We start from the raw sequence: 20,947 nt of genomic DNA, 5'->3' as shown, positions 1-20,947 counted from the left end.
TTGACTGGTCTAAACCCCTTTAATATATTGAGGCTATGTTCGGCCAGCTCACGTGGGATCCCTGGCATATCTGAAGGGTGCCAGGCGAATATGTCCCAGTTTTCGCGCAGGAATTATCGTAGTGCGGTGTCAACTGTTGGGTTCAGTTGAGCTCCGATAGATGCTGTCTTCTTGGGGTCTGTTGGGTGGACCTGGAATTTGACTATTTCTTCTGCTGGTTTGAAGGATGCGGATTTAGGGCGTTTGTCAAGGATCACGTCGTCCCTGTCCATTGTGGAGCGTAGTACAGTTAATTCGTCTGCCGCGAGGGCTTCGGATAGCTCCTCCAGGGCCAGGGATGCGGTTTTGTTTTCAGCGCGGAGTGCTATGTCCGGATCACTGACGAGAGTGATTATACCGTTTGGTCCAGGCATTTTGAGCTTCATATACCGGTTAATGGGGTATGGCCTGAAATCATGTAAAAGCATCCCGCCCCAACATGGCGTGATATCCGCTCCTGAAAGGGGCCACTTGGAAAGTTATTTCTTCGGACCGATAGTTTTCCGGCGTGCCGAATACTACGTCAAGTGTGATTTTGCCCACGCACCGCGCCTCCCGACTGGGAATAATTCCTCGAAAGGTTGTGTTATAATTTTTGATTGTTCCATGCCAATATTATTCAACTTTCATATACTTTTTGCAACTTTTTATACTATTTTTGGGACTAACATATTGATCCAGTGCCCAGTGCCAGTTCCTGTTTGTTGCATGTTTTTTGTTTCGCAGAATATCCATATAAAATAGAGTCCAAACGGGATAAAAACTGACGAAGATTTTTTTTGGAATATATATGATTTTTGGGAAGAAAAATCCATGCGAGACGGTGCCCGAGGTGGCCACGAGGCAGGGGGCGCGCCCCTGACCCTCGTGGGCCACTCGTAAGGTGGTTGATGCCCTTCTTTCGCTGCAAGAAAGTTAATATCCGGATAGAGACCGTGTTAAAATTTCAGCCCAATCGGAGTTACGGATCTCCGGGAATATAAGAAACGGTGAAAGGGAAGAATCTAAGAACGCAGAAACAGAGAGAGACAGATCCAATCTCGAAGGGGCTCTCGCTCCTCCCACGCCATGGAGATGATGGACCAGAGGGGAAACCCTTCTCCAATCTAGGGAGAAGGTCAAGGAAGAAGAACAAGGCGGGGGGCTCTCTCCCCCTCACTTCCGGTGGCGCCGGAACGCCGCCGGGGGCCATCATCATCACCGCGATCTACACCAACACCTCCGCCATCCTAACCAACATCTCCATCACCTTGCCCCCTCTATCTACAGCGGTCCACTCTCCTGCAACCCGATGTACCCTCTACTTGAACATGGTGCTTTATGCTTCATATTATTATCCAATGATGTGTTGCCATCCTACGATGTCTGAGTAGATTTTCGTTGTCCTATCGGTGGTTGATGAATTGCTATGATTGATTTAATTTGCTTGTGGTTATGTTGCTGTCCTTTGGTGCCCATCATATGATTGCGTGCGTGGAATACACCCTAGGGTTAGTTGTATGTTGATAGGACTATGTATTGGAGGGCAGGAGTGACAGAAGCTTCAACATAGCATAGAAATTGATGCATACGGGATTGAAGGGGGACCAATATATCTTAATGCTATGGTTGGGTTTTACCTTAATGAACATTAGTAGTCGCGGATGCTTGCTAATAGTTCCAATCATAAGTGCATAGAATTCCAAGTCAGGGATGACATGCTAGCAGTGGCCTCTCCCACATAATACTTGCTATCGGTCTAGTAAAGTAGTCAATTGCTTAGGGGCAATTTCGCAACTCCTAACACCACTTTTCCACACTCGCTATATTTACTTTATTGTTTCTTTACTTACAACAGCCCCTACATTATATTTACGTAATCTTCATTATCTTGCAAACCTATCCAAAAACACTTACAAAGTACTTCTAGTTTCATACTCGTTCTAGGTAAAGCGAACGTCAAGCGTGCGTAGAGTTGTATCGGTGGTCGATAGAACTTGAGGGAATATTTGTTCTACCTTTAGCTCCTCGTTGGGTTCGACACTCTTACTTATCGAAAACTGTTGCGATCCCCTATACTTGGGATCCGGGTGGATCCATTACTTGAGCACTATATGCCTAGCTTAATGGCTTTAAAGAAAGCGCTGCCAGGGATACAACCCGGAAGTTTTAGAGAGTCGTTTATTTCTGTTGAGTGCTTTTATATAGTTTAAAAACAACAAAAATAAAGAGGGGAACCCAAAACTTTTTCAAAAAGGAAAGCGAAAGTGAGAAAGACAAGCATTGTTGAAGTGCGAGCTAGCCTTGAACTTTGTTCATGCTCATGGAAACTTTGTGAATCTTGATTACAGAAACTTTTCAATAAAAATAATTATCCCCTTGTACAATTCCATTGTATTAAAAAAATAATGTGCCAAGGTTTGCCTTTAGGATGTTTACATTTGCTTGATGGTTTGTACGGTGCAGGACAGAAACTTTGGCTGTAGTGCGCGATTTTACACTTTTAGCTGGAACGTCAAATGGTTCTGATTATTTTTGCACTGTCTTCCTATACAAATTTTTTATTTTTCCTAATTTTGGTAGAATTTTTCAAGTATCAGACGTATGGTGAATGTTCAGATTGCTATAGACTATTCCATTTTTGATAGATTCTATTTTTGATGCATAGTTTGCTTGTTTTGATGAAACTATCAATTTATATCAGTGGATTAAGCCATAGAAAAGTTATATTACAGTAGCTACAATGCAAAAACAAAATATGAATTGGTTTGCAACAGTATTTAGAGTAGTGATTTGCTTTATTATACTAACGGATCTTACCGAGTTTTCTGTTGAAGTTTTGTGTGGATGAAGTGTTCGATGATCGAGAAGGTCTTGATGTAAGAAGAAGGAAGAGAGGCAAGAGCTCAAGCTTGGGGATGCGCGAGGCACCCCAAGTAAATATTCAAGGAGACTCAAGCGTCTAAGCTTGGGGATGTCCCGGAAGGCATCCCCTCTTTCTTCAACAAGTATCGGTATGTTTTCGGATTCGTTTCGTTCATGCGATATGTGCAATATTGGAGCGTCTTTTGCATTTAGTTTTCATTTTTCTTTTATGCACCATGCTGGTATGAGATAGTCCTTGGTTGATTTATAGAATTATCATTGCACTTCACTTACATCTTTTGAGTATGGCTTTATAGAATGCTTCATGTGCTTCACTTATATCTATTGAAGTTTGGATTGCCTATTTCTCTTTACATAGACAACCGCCATTTGTAGAATGCTCTTTTGCTTTACTTATATTTGTTAGAGCGTGGGCATATCTTTTGTAGAAAGAATTAAACTCTCTTGCTTCACTTATATCTATTTAGAGAGATGACATGAATTGGTCATTCACATGGTTAGTCATAAAATCCTACATAAAACTTATAGATCACTGAATATGATGTGTTTGATTCCTTGCAATAGTTTTGCGATATAAAGATGGTGATATTAGAGTCATGCTAGTGGGTAGTTGTGGATTGTAGAAATACTTGTGTTGAGGTTTGTGATTCCCATAGCATGCACGTATGGTGAACCGTTATGTAACGAAGTTGAAGCATGAGGTATTTATTGATTGTCTTCCTTATGAGTGGCGGTCGGGGACGAGCGATGGTATTTTCCTACCAATCTATCCCCCTAGGGGCATGCGTAGTAGTACTTTGCTTCGAGGGCTAATAAACGTTTGCAATAAGTATGTGAGTTCTTTATGACTAATGTTGAGTCCATGGATTATATGCACTCTCACCCTTCCACAATTGCTAGCCTCTCTAGTATCGCGCAACTTTCACCGGTACCATAACCCCACCATATACCTTCCTCAAAACAGCCACCATACCTAACTATTATGGCATTTCCATAGCCATTCCGAGTATATTGCCATTCAACTTTCATCATCATCATATACATGACTTGAGCATTCATTGTCATATTGCTTTGCATGATCGTAAGATAGCTAGCATGATGTTTTCATGGCTTGTCCGTTTTTTGATGTCATTGATACGCTAGATCATTGCACATCCCGGTACAATGCCGGAGGCATTCATATAGAGTCATATCTTTGTTCTAGATATCGAGTTGTAATATTGAGTTGTAAGTAAATAAAAGTGTGATGATCATCATTATTAGAACATTGTCCCATGTGAGTTTATCAAAATAAAAGTGGCCAAAGAAGCCCCCCCCCCCCAAAAGAGAGGCTAAATAAGCCTACAAAAAAAGAAGAAGAAAAAAGAAAAATAACAAAAAAATGAGAGAAAAAGAGAGAAGGGGCAATGTTACTATCCTTTTACCACACTTGTGCTTCAAAGTATCACCATGTTCTTCATATAGAGAGTCTCTTGAGCTATCACTTTCATATACTAGTGGGAATTTTCATTATAAAACTTGGCTTGTATATTCCAACGATGGGCTTCCTCAAATGCCCTAGGTCTTCATGAGCAAGCAAGTTGGATGCACACCCACTTAGTTTCAGTTTCAGCTTTCATATACTTATAGGTCTAGTGCATCCGTTGCATGGCAATCCCTACTCACTCACATTGATATCTATTGATGGGAATCTCCATATCCCGTTGATACGCCTAGTTGATGTGAGACTATCTTCTTCTTTTTGTCTTCTCCACAACCACCATTCTAGATTATGCTAGGTAGCATTCCACATCAAAAATTATCTTTTTTTATCATTTACCTACTCGAGGACGAGCAGCAATTAAGCTTGGGGATGCTGATACGTCTCCATCATATCTATAATTTTTGATTGTTCCATGCCAATATTATTCAACTTTCATATACTTTTGGCAACTTTTTATACTATTTTTCGGACTAACATATTGATCCAGTGCCCAGTGCCAGTTCCTGCTTGTTGCATGTTTTTTGTTTTGCAGAATATCCAAATCAAACAGAGTCCAAATGGGATAAAAACTGACGGAGATTTTTTTTGGAATATATATGATTTTTGGGAAGAAAAATCCAGGCGAGATGGTGCCCGAGGTGGCCACGAGGCAGGGGGCGCGCCTGCCCCCGTGGGCGCGCCCTGACCCTCGTGGGCCACCCGTAAGGCGGTTGATGCCCTTATTTCGCTGCAAGAAAGCTAATATCCGGATAGAGATCGTGTTAAAATTTCAGCCCAATCGGAGTTACGGATCTCCGGGAATATAAGAAACAGTGAAAGGGAAGAGTCTGAGAACGCAGAAACAGAGAGAGACAGAGAGACAGATCCAATCTCGCAGGGGCTCTCGCCCCTCCCACGCCATGGAGACCATGGACCAGAGGGGAAACCCTTCTCCCATCTAGGGAGAAGGTCAATGAAGAAGAAGAAGGAGGGGGGGCTCTCTCCCCCTCGCTTCCGGTGGCGCCGGAACGCCGCCGGGGGCCATCATCATCACCGCGATCTACACCAACACCTCCGCCATCTTCACCAACATCTCCATCACCTTCCCCCCTCTATCACAGCGGTCCACTCTCCCGCAACCCGCTGTACCCTCTACTTGAACATGGTGCTTTATGCTTCATATTATTATCCAATGATGTGTTGCCATCCTATGATGTCTGATTAGATTTTCGTTGTCCTATCGGTGGTTGATGAATTGCTATGATTGATTTAATTTGCTTGTGGTTATGTTGCTGTCATTTGGTGCCCATCATATGATTGCGCGCGTGGATCACACCCTAGGGTTAGTTGTATGTTGATATGACTATGTATTGGAGGGCAAGAGTGACATAAGCTTCAACCTAACATAGAAATTGATGCATACGGGATTGAAGGGGGACCAATATATCTTAATGCTATGGTTGGGTTTTACCTTAATGAACATTAGTACTTGCGGATGCTTGCTAATAGTTCCAATCATAAGTGCATAGAATTCCAAGTCAGGGATGATATTCTAGCAGTGGCCTCTCCCACATAATACTTGCTATCGGTCTAGTAAAGTAGTCAATTGCTTAGGGGCAATTTCGCAACTCCTAACACCACTTTTCCACACTCGCTATATTTACTTTATTGTTTCTTGACTTACAACAGCCCCTACTTTTTATTTACGTAATCTTCATTATCTTGCAAACATATCCAAAAACACCTACAAAGTACTTCTAGTTTCATACTCGTTCTAGGTAAAGAGAACGTCAAGCATGCGTAGAGTTGTATCGGTGGATAATAGAACTTGAGGGAATATTTGTTCTACCTTTAGCTCCTCGTTGGGTTCGACACTCTTACTTATCGAAAACTGTTGCGATCCCCTATACTTGTGGGTTATTAGTGTGTCCTCATAAATGAGGTTTAGTCCACTACCGCCGTCCATGAGGACCTTGGTAAGTCGAAACCCGCCCACAATGGGACTGAGGACTAACGCGTCTGGCGCTCGTACTGTTCTGTACTTTGGTTCGTCACCGGCGTTGAATGTTATAGCCATGTCATTCCAGGGGTTTATCGCAGCAATTTGGCAGACTTCGGCAAGCTCGCGAAGCGCCCTTTTGCGCTTGTTGTTTGAAGCGAATATCTCAAAGACCGTCAATACTCTTGAGTTATCGTCCCTTGGGGGATGCCGTTCTGGGTCGTCCTTGATAAGGATGTCCTCGCCGCTCTTGGCTACCTGTCATAGTATCCAACATGCTCTAAGGCTGTGGGTCGCCACGGTATCTGGTGTTGTATGTATTTTGCATGGGCCATCGAGCCACCCCACCAGAATGGTGCCGTGCCACATAGCGGTTTTGTGTTTCTTGACTGTTGGACTGGGCGTGCCGCGAGGGTGCGGCCTTTTCGCCTGTAAGGGGAGTTGAGTTGGGACTGAAGGTTCCCAGTGAGCTGCCTGAGTTTTCCAGGTGCTCTCCATCGTATTGTACTTTTGTATGATGGTTGCTATGTCAGCGAATTTCAGTATGCGGCGGCGATTAATGGCATTGAGGAATCATTCGTCCGTGCAATTGTTGCAGAACGCTGATATCGCGTCCTTGTCACGGTAATCTTTTACCTCGTCCTTGACAAGGAGGAATATGGCCCAGAAGTGATGGACCATTTCCTGAGACTGTTGTTTTATGCTCATGAGAGCGTCTATATCCAGATGGGTGGGTGGAATTAAATCCGATCCCCGACCTAACCGATTATCCGTAGTCTGACGACCTTCCAGGCTTAACAGTCCGGGTTCCGGAATATCTTCTGATTGTTTAGGACCGCCGTCTGATGCTATGTTCGGAGGGCTGGTCGCATCCTTTCGCGGGTGGGTATCTGGCTCTTCCTGATCGGCGATCCGAACATAGTCCGTCTTCGGTATAGAAGAAGACTCGTCATCCTGCTCCACGACTACCGCAATCTGGTGGGTGACCGGTAGGGTCTCGATTTCTCCTTGATCGGTTTTAGGCCCGATCCGATCGTAGTCTGTGGCTATTCCCAAAGCGGTGATGAGATCTAGGAGTTCGTTCAAAGACGAAAACTCTGTCGGATCCATCTGCTTGGAGTGCTCGGAGTTGATGCGAAGGGGGTTTTCGATGGCCCGAGAGGTCATCGTTGGCTTAACGGCCGAACGGGCGATCATAGTAAAGCCGCCCAACCGGTGGGTTTGGCCCGGGGACAGAGCTCCCCCGGAGGTGATGTTGTCTTTAAGGACAAGGCGAGCCATCGAGCCTTTCGTCGAGGGCACAGTGGAACGCTCAATGAAAGCACCAATGTCGGTGTCAAAACCGGTGGATCTCGGGTAGGGGTCCCGAACTTTGCATCTAGGATCGATGGTAACAGGAGACGGGGGACACGATGTTTACCCAGGTTCGGGCCCTCTCTATGGAGGTAATACCCTACGTCCTGCTTGATTGATCTTGATGAATATGAGTGTTACAAGAGTTGATCTACCACGAGATCGTAATGGCTAAACCCTAGAAGTCTAACCTGTATGACTATGGTAATGTGTATATCCTTTCCGGACTAGCCCCCCGGTTTATATAGACACCGGGGGGGGGGGATCAAGGGTTACATAGAGTTGGTTAAATAAGAAGGAATCTTCATAGTCGGTCGCCAAGCTTGCCTTCCACGCCATGGAGAGCCCAATCCGGACACAGGTACAGTCTTTGGCCTTCATGTCTTCACAGCCCATCAGTCCAGCCCAATAGATAAAAGTCCGGATGCCCGAGGACCCCTTAGTATAGGACTCCCTCAATGGGGGCTCTGCCCCCCTCCCCATTTATAGCAGAAGAAGGCCAACCAGCACCTCCCACGATCATTAATGATGGTTCTTCCTTGCATGCAGTAGGGACTCGTTAAGTCGGTCAGTTGCCGAGGCAACATGGGGAAGCGGAGACGCCCACGTCCAATCAACCGCCACGCACCAACCAAAGCCGCATCCTATTGGGGCCCGCAGCGTGATACGTCTCAGTCGTATCTACTTTTACAAACACTTTTGCCCTTGTTTTGGACTCTAACTTGCATGATTTGAATGGAACTAACCCGGACTGACGCTGTTTTCAGCAGAATTGCCATGGTGTTATTTTTGTGCAGAAATAAAAGTTCTTGGAATGACCTGAAAATCAACGGAGATTATTTTTGGAATATATAAAAAATACTGGAAGAAAGATCCATGTCAGGGGGCCCACGCCCTGTCCACAAGGGTGGGGGCGCGCCCTACCCCCCTGGGTGCGCCCCCTGCCTCGTGTACGCTCCACCGACCTCAACTCCAACTCCATATATTTGTGTCCGGGGAGAAAAAAATCAGAGAGAAGGATTCATCGCATTTTACAATATGGAGCCACCGCCAAGCCCTAAACTCTCTTGGGAGGGATGATCTGGAGTCCGTTCGGGGCTCCGGAGAGGGGAATCCGTTGCCATCGTTATCATCAACCTTTCTCCATCACCAATTTCATGATGCTCACCGCCGTGCGTGAGTAATTCCATCATAGGCTTGCTGGACGGTGATGGGTTGGATGAGATTTATTATGTAATCGAGTTAGTTTTGTTAGGGTTTGATCCCTAGTATCCACTATGTTCTGAGATTGATGTTGCTATGACTTTGCTATGCTTAATGCTTGTCACTAGGGCCCGAGTGCCATGATTTCAGATCTGAACTATTATGTTTTCATGAATATATGTGAGTTCTTGATCCTATCTTGCAAGTCTATAGTCACCTATTATGTGTTATGATCCGTTAACCCCGAAGTGATAATAATCAAGATACTTATCGGTGATGACCGTAGTTTGAGGAGTTCATGTATTCACTAAGTGTTAATGCTTTGGTCCGGTACTCTATTAAAAGGAGGTCTTAATATCCCTTAGTTTCCAATAGGAACCCGCTACCACGGGAGGGTAGGACAAAAGATGTCATGCAAGTTCTTTTCCATCAGCATATATGACTATATTCGGAATACATGCCTACATTACATTGATGAATTGGAGCTAGTTCTGTGTCACCCTATGTTATGACTGTTACATGATCGATCGCATTCGACATAATTCTCCATCACCGATCTGTTGCCTACGAGCTTTCCATATATTGTTCTTCGCTTATTTACTTTTCCGTTGCTACTGTTACAATCACTACAAAACCCAAAAATATTAATTTTGCTATCATTACCACTACTATCATATTACTTTGCTACTAAATACTTTGCTGCAGATATTAAGTTTCCAGGTGTGGTTGAATTGACAACTCAGCTGCTAATACTTGAGAATATTCTTTGGCTCCCCTTGTGTCGATTCAATAAATTTGGGTTGAATACTCTACCCTCGAAAACTGTTGTGATCCCCTATACTTGTGGGTTATCAAGACTATTTTCTAGCGCCGTTGCCGGGGTGCATATCTCTATTCTTTGAGTCACTTGGGATTTTTATCTGTTGATCATTATGAAGAACTTGAAAGATCAAAGAACTAAGATTTATCCCTCAACTACGAGGGGAGGTAAGGAACTGCCATCTAGCTTTGCACTTGATTCACCTTCTATTTTGAGTAAGCTCGCGACACCTAAACCTGCTTCTGCTATTAATTTTGATATGTCGCATGTTATTGATGATGCCACCTCTGCTTTGCATGATACATATGATGAAACTACTTCTATGCATGGTACTACTATGCCACTTGTTGAATTTCTTGATGAACAACTTTCTAGGGCTAGAGTGAATGAAATTATTGAAACTGGTAATATTGATGAAAGTGATGATGAAGATTCTCCCCCTAGATATGAATTGCCTGTTGTTCCTGAGGGTTATGTTATGGATGAAGAAACTGCTAGAGACTTTCTTGCTTGCAATGATAGAAGTGATCTTAAGAAATTATTAGCTAAGCTAAAAGAAAAATCTAAATGCTAGAATGAAATATGATCCTTCTTATGCTACTTCACCTATCTTTATTACTGATAAGAATTATGATTTCTCTGTCGATCCTGAGTTAATTACTTTGGTTGAATCTGATTCTTTCTATGGCTATGAATCTGAAACTGTTGTGGCACATCTTACTAAATTAAATGATATAGCTACCCTGTTTACTAATGATGAGAAAACTCGCTACCATTATATCCTTAAATTATTTCTGTTCTCATTAAAGGGTGATGCTAAGATATGGTTTAATTCTCTTGATCCTGGTTGTGTGCGTAGTCCCCAGGATATGATTTACTACTTCTCTGCTAAATATTTTCCCGCTCATAGGAAACAAGCTGCTTTAAGGGAAATATATAATTTTGTGCAAATTAAAGAAGAGAGTCTCCCACAAGCTTGGGGGTGGCTTCTCCAATTACTTAATGCTTTGCCTGATCATCCTCTCAAGAAAAATGAAATACTTGATATCTTTTATAATGGACTAACCGATGCTTCCAGAGATTACCTGGATAGCTGTGCTGGTTGTGTTTTCAGGGAAAGAACTGTTGATCAGGCTGAATTGCTATTTAATAATATGTTGACTAATGAAAATAATTGGACACTTCCTGAACCAACTCCTAAGCCAACTCCAAAGAAAAGGGGTATTCTATTTCTCAGTCCCGAAGATATGCAAGAGGCAAAGAAATCTATGAAAGAAAAAGGTATTAATTTGAAGATGTTAAGAATTTACCACCTATTGAAGAAATACATGGTCTTAATTTGCCGCTTGTTGAAGAAATACATGGTCTTGATAACCCGACACATGTAGTAAAGGTAAATTCTCTCTATAGATATGATAAACCGGAATCCCTCCTGCTAAGTTTGCCAGCCAATGCTTGGATGAATTTGATAACTTTTTGGTTAAGCAAGAAGATTTTAATGCTTATTTTGGTAGACAACTGAAACATAATGCTTATATGATTGAACACTTGAGTGATTATATGGCTAGTGTTAAAGGTGAACTTAAACTTATTAGTAAACATGCTTCTATGGTTACCACTCAAGTATAACAAGTACTTAAAGCTCAGAATTATTTGCTCAATGAATTGAATAGTAAGAATAATGACTTTGCTGTTAGAGTTGCAACTAGAGGTGGTAAAATGACTCAGGAACCTTTGTATCCTGAAGGACATCCTAAGAGAATTGAGCAAGATTCTCAGAGAATTAATATTGATGCACCTAGTCCTTCTAAAAGGAAGAAAAAGAAAAATGATAGGACTTTGCATGCTTCTAGTGAACCTGTTGTTGACACACCTGAGAATCCCAATGATATTTCTATTTCTGATGCTGAAACACAATCCGGTAATGAACATGAAACTAGTGATAATGTTAATGACGATGTTCATGTTATGCTCAACCTAGCAATAATAATGATGTAGAAATTGAACCTGCTATTGATCTTAATAACCCACAATCAAAGAATCAACGTTATGATAAGAGAGACTTTGTTGCTAGGAAGCACGGTAAAGAAAGAGAACCATGGGTTCAGAAACCCATGCCTTTTCCTCCTAAACCATCCAAGAAAAAGGATGATGGGGATTTTGAGCGCTTTGCTAAAATGATTAGACCTATCTTTTTGCGTATGCCTTTGACCAATATGCTTAAAATGAATCCTTATGCTAAATATATGAAGGAAATAGTTACTAATAAAAGAAAGATACCGGAAGCTGAAATTTCCATCATGCTTGCTAATTATACTTTTAAGGGTGGAATACCAAAGAAACTTGGAGATCCCGGAGTACCAACTATACCATGCTCCATTAAAAGAAACCATGTTAAAACTGCTTTATGTGATCTTGGAGCCGGTGTTAGTGTTATGCCTCTCTCTTTATATTGTAGACTTGATTTGAATAAGTTAACACCTACTAAAATATATTTGCAAATGGCTAATAAATCAACTGCTATACCCGTCGGTATTTGTGAGGATGTGCTTGTTGTGGTTGCAAACGTTACTATTTTAACGAACTTTGTTATTATTGATATTCCTGAGGACGATAGCATGTCTATTATTCTTGGAAGACCATTTTTTAATATTATAGGGGTAGTTATTGATTGCACCAAAGGCAATGTCACTTTTCATGTTAATGGTAATGAGCATACGGTACACTTTCCGAGGAAACAACCTCAAGTCCACAGTATCAATTCTATTGGAAAAATTTCAACAATTACTATTGGAGGTTTTGAATTTCCTCTTCCTACTATCAAGAAGAAATATGATATACTTATTGTTGGGGATGTGCATATCCCTGTTGAGGTAACCTAGTGTTATTCGAAATTTCTCCGGTTTCATGTGATTCAGAATGAGTTTGTTAATAAGACTTGATCAACCTTGTTAGTCGATTCCTTTTGAAGAACATGAGATGGATGAAGTTAGAAAACACAACTCTTTGTACCCTCTTTTTTACTTTCTGTTATTTATATTAAACTAGCTGAATGCCCGTGCGTTGCCACGGAATAATAGAGAACATGTTGACACGTGGTTTCCATTCATACAACGATGACTAATACCTATTATCTCTACCACTTCTTCCCTCCAATAGTTATTGTGCCTCCTGATGCACTCTCGAAGACAAAACAACATCTATGTCCCCACCACTCCTTCCCTCCAACAGTTATTGTGCCTCCTTATGCATTCTCAAAGACAAAACAACATCTATCTCCCCACCACTCCTTCCCCTCTACATCAATAGTCTTCATCCGTCTTTGCTCTAGCATTGTTGTCACTTAAAAAATCAGTCATCTCGCCTTACCTTTGCTTGAGAACCTTTTTGTCATATGCAAATCTAATGTCCTCACATACTGTGAGAGATGATGTTATTAATTTTTCAAACTATAATTAATGAAGAAGGCATGCAGTGCAATGCCAATGTTTGCTTCACATTATCCTTTGACCGTAATGAAGATAAGCACTTGTGGCTTTGTGGCTCCAAGAATCGTGTAGAAAAACCAAATATGGTGTATAACTGAGAATATCAAACTAAATAAATACTCCCTCCATCTGAAAAAGACAAGCTTTTTCGGACGGAGGGAGTACTTCAGTGTTCTCCTTGGGTCCTTGAAATTAATGCATAACTCATTAACATGTGACCCAATAGCTCATTCTTTCTGCTAATTCAAACATTTCATGTCTTGAGAAGAAATTCTAGAATTATAGCCTGCAAACCAGCATAAGTAGTACGACATCAGTCATAATAATCCTGGCTCCTAGAGTCTTGTGCAACATATATTGGAAAAAAAGAAATCAACGTAATGGAGCAATGGACGCATGTTGATAGATCTAACAACGGCAAGCGTCAGCGTGGTGATGACACTGATCAGATAGCAGCAAGATGGCACATACGGCAAAGACATTGGCGATCAATGTAAGCAGGAGAGGTTACTGAAACAGTGTTGCTGCACTGCAAGTCACATCCTGGTTCAGGTACAGATGATCAGCATGAGCAGCGGAGAAAAATCATGCAAGCAGGTGGCACTGTACTTGAGTAACTGGAGCAACCGTGACAATACCTTTGCAAAATGTAAAGTGGGGCTTCCGGCCGGAAGCTTCGTGCAAAGAAATAGATTAAGTTCTTGCAAGATGCACTCTGTCCCCTGCATTGCAACAAATTAAAGTAGAACTGAATAGAGGTCACATAAAGAAAAAGTAATGCACATTTAAACACAACTCTGATGTATTTATTTAAAATAGGATAATAACGATCTAAAAAAGGGTGATCATCAAACAACATGCTGAAATACATTTTTTTTCTAAAATAAATAAGTAAACCATAGAATATTTGAAACATTACAGTGGCATGGTGTTCTGTTTCTCTTAACAAATGAACATGGTGAGGATCACGTGATGTGGACAAACAAATATGCTGCATGTTTTTTTTTCTTTTCTTTCTTTCATTTCACTAATGGAAAGTAAACCATGGCTTCACCTCAGCTGCAATTTATGGAGAAAATTAATGCCAAGTTGGTCCCGTCACATTGAGCTTCACCTCAACTACAATCTACGTAGCAAGTGAATTTCTTTTCAACCAACAATCAGCTGCAATTCTAATGCTCCATTATGATAAGTAATGGAATCCATTCTTAACTATACAACCCGTAGAGGAATATCATCGTACAAGTTGTATCTGCTCTTAAAGAAGGTACAAGACAACAGCTCAAAAGCTTACAGGCATAGAACATCATTGAGTGACATTATGTTAGGTTGCAGTTTTTGCTAGAACTGAGTGTCATTGTCCAAATGTAGTAGGATAGGAAGAAGTGGGTAATCTCTGTCGCACTCGACACCCTCGGCGACACTTGAAGGGAAATTACTGAAGAATGGGGAAATGCTAAAACCAAAATTGAAACCGAGACTTCAGCACTGGGCTATCTCTAGCAGCCAGATTTGGTGCAAGCCATGTTGTGCTCCGGCCGCCGTAGGCTCGTAGGCAATGAAGACGTTGGATCTTCACTGTCCACATACCTTAGGAGTTTGGAGGGAACACTGTCGAACTTGATGTGTCGCCTGGACGGCGTGCTCACAACGACTGACGCGGCTTTGGCCGTTGCCTACGCCGCGCTCACGCACGCCACTCTGCCGCTACCGCGAGCACCAGCCACATCCAGAGTAACTCGGACGATCAATCACACACCTTATTAAGAAATCTGGGGACCTCGAAGAAGGAATCCGAGACAGTGGTCATCACCGGCCTACAACCAAGATCCAGAGCGGCACACCAGTCAACAACTAATCGTAGGACATACACGAGCAGATCGCGATAGAGAAGGCAGAAAGGAAGAAGAGACGAGATTATAGAAGAGCCTTAGAATTGCCTGCATCTGATCTTGTGGATCTGCGACATCATCGCCGTGTGTGGACGCCAGTCTCGCCTTCACCATTGTCGACGTGCACGACGGTTGTGAGCTCACCGGTGCTGCCACCTCTCCTTTCGGTCCTGTGTGAGACCCTATGGTTTCCCCGGGCCTCCTCCCACACTGACCCCAACCATGAGAACAAGGGGAGGCACGAGGGAACGATGGAAACAAACCGTGGGCGGCGGCCGAGAAGGGCGATTCGTCGTGGTAGATTGGTGTCAGGGCGAGGCGGGGTGGCGATTTTTCTGTGCGGGGAGATCGAAGTGGAGTCAAGCGGTTGGGGGAGATGGGGCGTGGGATGTGCGTTGGCAACGAACCGGGTGGTGAAGGGTGGGGAGGTGATGATCGGGAGCGAGGGCTCGAGCGGAACGTGTTTGTCTGGCGGCAGTCTGTTCTCCTTTTTTTCGAGCGATGATAGGTGGGAGAGTGGGCAGTTTTTCAGATATCTCATGCGTGCGGGATGGACCGATCGAGCGATTTTTTCGGCGTGCCATCGAGGGGTGGGAGGATGGTCGAACCATCACGACGACGACAGATTCTCCTTTAATAATAGAGATAAAGTAAAATAAGTGTTTTTTGTCTGTTTTCTGAATTATCCATGCAATAAAAAATACCCTGAAAATAAAAGTTCTCCAAATGCCCTGAAATTTAAATATGATTTTTCTAGAATATTTTAGAATATCTAGCACTGAAAACACAGCAGGAGGAGCAGCCACGTGCCCACAAGGGTGGAGGGCGTGCCCCCTGCCTCGTGGACCCCACGTGGGTCCCCTCCACTTATTCCAGCCACCACGCACTCCTTCTTCCTCCCAAAAAAATGACCAACTAGCTCAAGCACGAGTTCTAGCTCATCTTGCTGCCATTTTCGATCTCCTAGATCAAAGCTCCATTCACAAAACTGCTTTGGGGGATTGTTCTTTGGTATGTGACTCCTCCAATGGTCCAATTAGTTTTTGTTCGAGTGCTTTATTCATTGCAAATTTTCCCTGCTTAAGTGACCCTGCTCTTGAGCTTGCATGTCAAATTTATATGGTCAAAAGTAGTTTTACTGTATGATATTGCCTCTAAAAACTTGTAGGAGTAGTTGCTATCAATTTTGTTGAGTTTGGTTCACTTTTATTTTAAGTTACAAAAAATTTCAGACATTTTTTAGAGGAAGAAATATGTTTAGGAAAATGTACCAATGTGGTTCTTCAAGGAAGCAAGGACCCAGACCCGCAATATGCGATGCGGACGATGAACCACCGAGGGACGCTCAAGTTCGGCCTTGTGAATGTCCATCAGAGGATTTCATGGTCCAAGCAGGAATTAAAGAGGAATTTGATGCATATGTGCGTAACGCCGAACTTGAGGGCTTCGTGTCAGATAAGTGCTCCCAATACCTCTATTTAACTGATTCATTTGTGAGAAGGTTTAAATTTTCATCCTCGCGTAATTCACAAACTGTCCTGTTTGATCTTTATGATAAATCTTATACCATGGATTTAGAGGATTTTAATATTACCTGCAAACTCCCACAATGGGGTAGTTCTAGTGAACCTAGCAAATCTGAGCTTAGAGATTTTCTTGCTAGTATTACAGTGGGGGAATCTAGAGATGTAACACAAGCCACCATAGGGAGCATTAATTTTCCCGCACTACATTATTTTGCTCTCTTCATAGGAAGGTGCATAAATGGTAAAGATGAAGCATGTCACATGTGTGTACCTGATCTTAGCGTTCTCAGGAGCGTTGTTTTAGGAGATAAACAATACAACTTGGGGGCTATTGTTGCACGTAGGTTGCATAATAATCGTATTCATGGAGATTTCTTTGGTGGAATTTATGCATCTCGTATAGCTAATTTTCTTGAGATACCCATATGTGGAGATGATATTGAGTTACCCCCTTCTTATCTAGATTATGATGCTATGATTCGTCATTAGTTTGTTGAGAGGAATGACCAGTCCCTCCAGTACCGACTAATCTTTGACAGACGACGCACCTATCACGTCACTCTCCCTGCTCCCGCTTTCTTTGACTTTCAGGCAAAGGGGAGATATGTTATAACTAGGAAGGAGGCGAATGAGTATAAGAGGAGGACGGAAACAGCTCGCCTCCAAGCAGCAGCTCATGAGGCAATAGCTGTTGCATCACAGTACGACCCCAACTACAACTTTGTATAACCGCCAGGCCAGCCGTGGCAGTAGACCAACTTAGGCCAAAAGCCTAAGCTTGGGGGAGTGCGTATTTCTCACCGACATTACATTCCTGTTCACACACTCATGCTAGTTGTCGGTGCTCATACTTTTTCATTGTAATATCCATGCTAGTTTATTTCCCTTTTTATGCTTTCTTCTTGTGTGTTTGATAAACCTTAAGAAAAAAAATCAAAAAATCAGTTGTAGCTTTTAGTTAGTTTACTTTCCATGCCTGTAGTAGTAGTAATTAAAAAGAAAACCCAAAAAGATTTCTTGTTCTTCTTTTGCTTGTTGGGAGCTTTTCCGTGTAAATAGTTTTGTTTCTTTTCTTTGGGGATCGAGAGGAGAAGACCATAATCAAAATTTTGAGTGGCTCTCTTTTGCATTATTGTTGATCTAACCAAGAGCCCATATTACCTTGTCTTCTCTCTTGAATTGAATGCTTGCAGATTCCAGCTTAGTCCAATGCACATGTACTATTATGATTATCCACACTATTCGGTCATGCAAGTGAAAGGCAATAATGATCATTATATGATGAACTTATTGGGATGAGAAAAGCTGGTACGAACTCGACCTCTCTTGTTTTTGTAAATATGATTATTTTATCGCTCCTGATTCAGCCTATTATGAAAGAAACATGTTTGCAATGACAATTAGAGATTATAGTTGCTTATGCCATGCTTAATTAGCTAGGAGCTTATAGTGGTTTACCTTGCGTGCCAACATGCTATTAAAATGGTTGTGATGTGGTATGATTGGGTGGTATCCTCCTTTGAACGATTCGAGTGGCTTGACTTGACACATGTTCACGCATGTAGTTGAAACAAAATCAACATAGCCTCTATGATATTTATGTTCATGGTGCATTATATCCTACTCATGCTTGCATTCGGTGTTGATTAATTTCAATGCATGTTCACGACTGTTGTCGCTCTCTAGTTGGTCGCTTCCCAGTCTTTTTCTAGCCTTCACTTGTACTAAGCGGGAATACTCACTACAAAAAAAGACACATCCGTGACATTTTGGTCCGAATGATTTTTTTCTGTCATACATATGACACTTCTATGACGATAATTGTGACAAAACCCGGTATCATCATAGATGTGGTGGGCTCCTACTTCTGTGACAACAAATTATGACAGAAAATGGGCTTTTCGTCCTGGGAGGGCCGGAGACGCAGCTGCATGACATTCTTTGGGCCATCCATGATGGAAAAAACCATGGTAGAAGCAAGGGGGAGGAAAATTTCGGGGAGTTCCCGGTTACGATGGGAGGTCGGGGGCCGAGCGATGCACATTTCTCTCGTACACGTACGCGCATGTGTGCGAGGCGTTGGCTCTAACTAAACTCGAGCGAGGCGTTGGGCTCAAACTGAACCCGAGCGATTGCACTGCAGGCTACGCGTTACTGAACCCGAGCGATTGATCAGTGGCTGTTAACTGAACCCGATCGAGCGATTCCTTCGCTACTGCTGCTAACTGAAGCCGATCGATTGGATGAACAGTGAGCGTTGCGCGCGCGCGGGGGGGGGGGGGGGGGGGGGGGGGGGGGGTTGGATGAACAGTGAGCGGTGGCGTTGCCTCTGGATGAATAGGACCCCGTGGTGTGGTGGGCTGGATGAACAGTAGACGGTGGAGGGGTGCCCGTGGAGGGGTGGTTGAATGGGACTCCGTGATGTGGAGGGCTGGATGGACAGTAGACGGTGGAGGGGTGCCCGTGGAGGGGTGGTTGAACAGTAGCCGGTGGAGTGATGAACAGGAGCCCGTGGAGGCTGGAGGAGGTCGACGGTAGCCTGTGGAGGCTGGAGGAGGTCGACGGTGGAGATGAACAGTATCCCGTGGAGTCCCGTTTTGTGGTACGCCACACCCCTCCCGATGAACAGGACCCCCGTTTCGACCGTAGGAGGTCCGTTTTGTCCGTTTTGCAGTATGCCACACCCCTCCCGATCAACAGGACCCCCGTTTCGACCGTAGGAGGTCCGTTTCGTCCATTTTGTGGTACGCCACACCCCTCCCGATCAACAGGACCCCCGTTTCGACCGTAGGAGGTCTGTTTCCTCCGTTTTGCGGTACGCCACACCCCTCCCGATCAACAGGACCCCGTTCCGAACGTAGGAGGTCCGTTTCCTCCGTTTTGCGGTACGGCAGGCCTCGTTTCCATCGCCTGTTCCGTCCAAGCCCTCCTGATGAACACGACCACGCATTCCGTTCCGACCCAGCCGGTTGGCTCCCACGCGTTCCATTGCCTCCCGATGAACACGACGCATTCCGTTGCCTACCCATGAACACAACGCATATCGTTGCCTCCCCATGAACATGATGCATTCCGTTGCCTCCCCATGAACATGACAATGACGCTGTTTCTCCGTTCCGACCCAGGCATGTACACGAGCCCTGGCCGTATGTATGCGCGAGTAGGCGTTCGAGACCCCACCCGTATGTACACATACGTGGCCATATTTTCTTTCTTGCACCCTGGCCGCTGTACGTACGTGTACATGTTACGTGCACGCCTCTACTACGACACGTGCGCGCCTCTACATCCACTAGTATATATGTATGTACACGTTCGCAACCAGAATGACAATGCTACGTACGCTTCGACCAGGTGGGTCCCGACTGTCAGGCACTTCCTTGCGTGCGAAGATGTAGCTGGTGGCTCTCAGCAGTCAGGGGGAAACGTTTTTTTCACGAAATACAGTGGCCTGTCCGGTGGGTCCCCGCTGTCAGGTGGAGGAATAATTATTTTGCACGTAATAAGGAGGCACTTCCTTGCTGCGGCCGTGGACCCAGCTGTCAGCCTCTCCACGTACAGTCCACGTCTGATGGAAGCCGTTCCTTGACCACGTTGACCATGCCGCGCCGAGAGCACCAGGGCGGTGGACAACGGCAAGGCCTAGGAAGGGGACGACGCAGAGCCGGGGAAGACGCGATAGTGGATGCCCACGCGTAGAGGAGTACGAGGGTTCACTGGTTTGCTGCGGTGTGAGGCTGCCGTTGCCGCAGAATAACATGGGGTGTGGGTGAGTAGAGGGATGGCCTGGCCAGCGGTGGGTGTTGTAGGGGGCGGTGAGGCCTCCACCGCATCGCAGCCGGCCACGGGAGGCAGGAGCACGAGGCACGACCGGCGCTGGTTTGGGCGGCTGGAGCAAGAAGACCATAGGTTGAAGAAGCACTACGGCCGTTGGATGGACATCGTACGGTCACTGGAGCTAGAATCGTGCATATTGACTAAGTTGACAAATCCCTCCATCCCCGTCAACTTAGTAGGCCCACAAGTCAGCCTGCCACTATACTGGGTCCCAGCTAACAGGGGGAGTATTCATTTTTTGTGCGAAATAAGGAGGCACTTCCTTGCATGCGAAGATATAACTGGTGGGTCCGAGCTGTCAGCGGCGGTAACATTTTTTCGCGAAATACAGAGGCCCTTTCGGTGGGTCCCTGATGTCAGGTGAAGGAATCATTATTTTGCCCGTAATAAGGAGGCTTTTCCTTGTGTGCGGCCGTGGACCCAGCTGCCGGCCTCTCCACGTACAGTCCACTTCAGATGCATG

General features: G+C 44.1%; 1 long non-coding RNA gene across 1 annotated transcript; it reads right to left on the bottom strand.

Annotated features, from left to right (window-relative positions):
- Positions 1-13,533: 13,533 nt before the first annotated feature.
- Positions 13,534-15,632, bottom strand: LOC125556076. Its single transcript, XR_007304992.1, has 3 exons — positions 14,820-15,632; positions 13,868-13,951; positions 13,534-13,772 (listed from the first exon to the last, which is right to left on the bottom strand). It is a non-coding gene; the product is annotated as an uncharacterized LOC125556076 (long non-coding RNA).
- Between the last annotated feature and the right edge of the window lie 5,315 nt (positions 15,633-20,947).

Source organism: Triticum urartu, chromosome 5 (genome assembly GCF_003073215.2).
Source record: "Triticum urartu cultivar G1812 chromosome 5, Tu2.1, whole genome shotgun sequence".
Lineage (NCBI taxonomy): Eukaryota > Viridiplantae > Streptophyta > Magnoliopsida > Poales > Poaceae > Triticum > Triticum urartu.
This window is presented reverse-complemented; position numbering and strand designations above follow the sequence as displayed.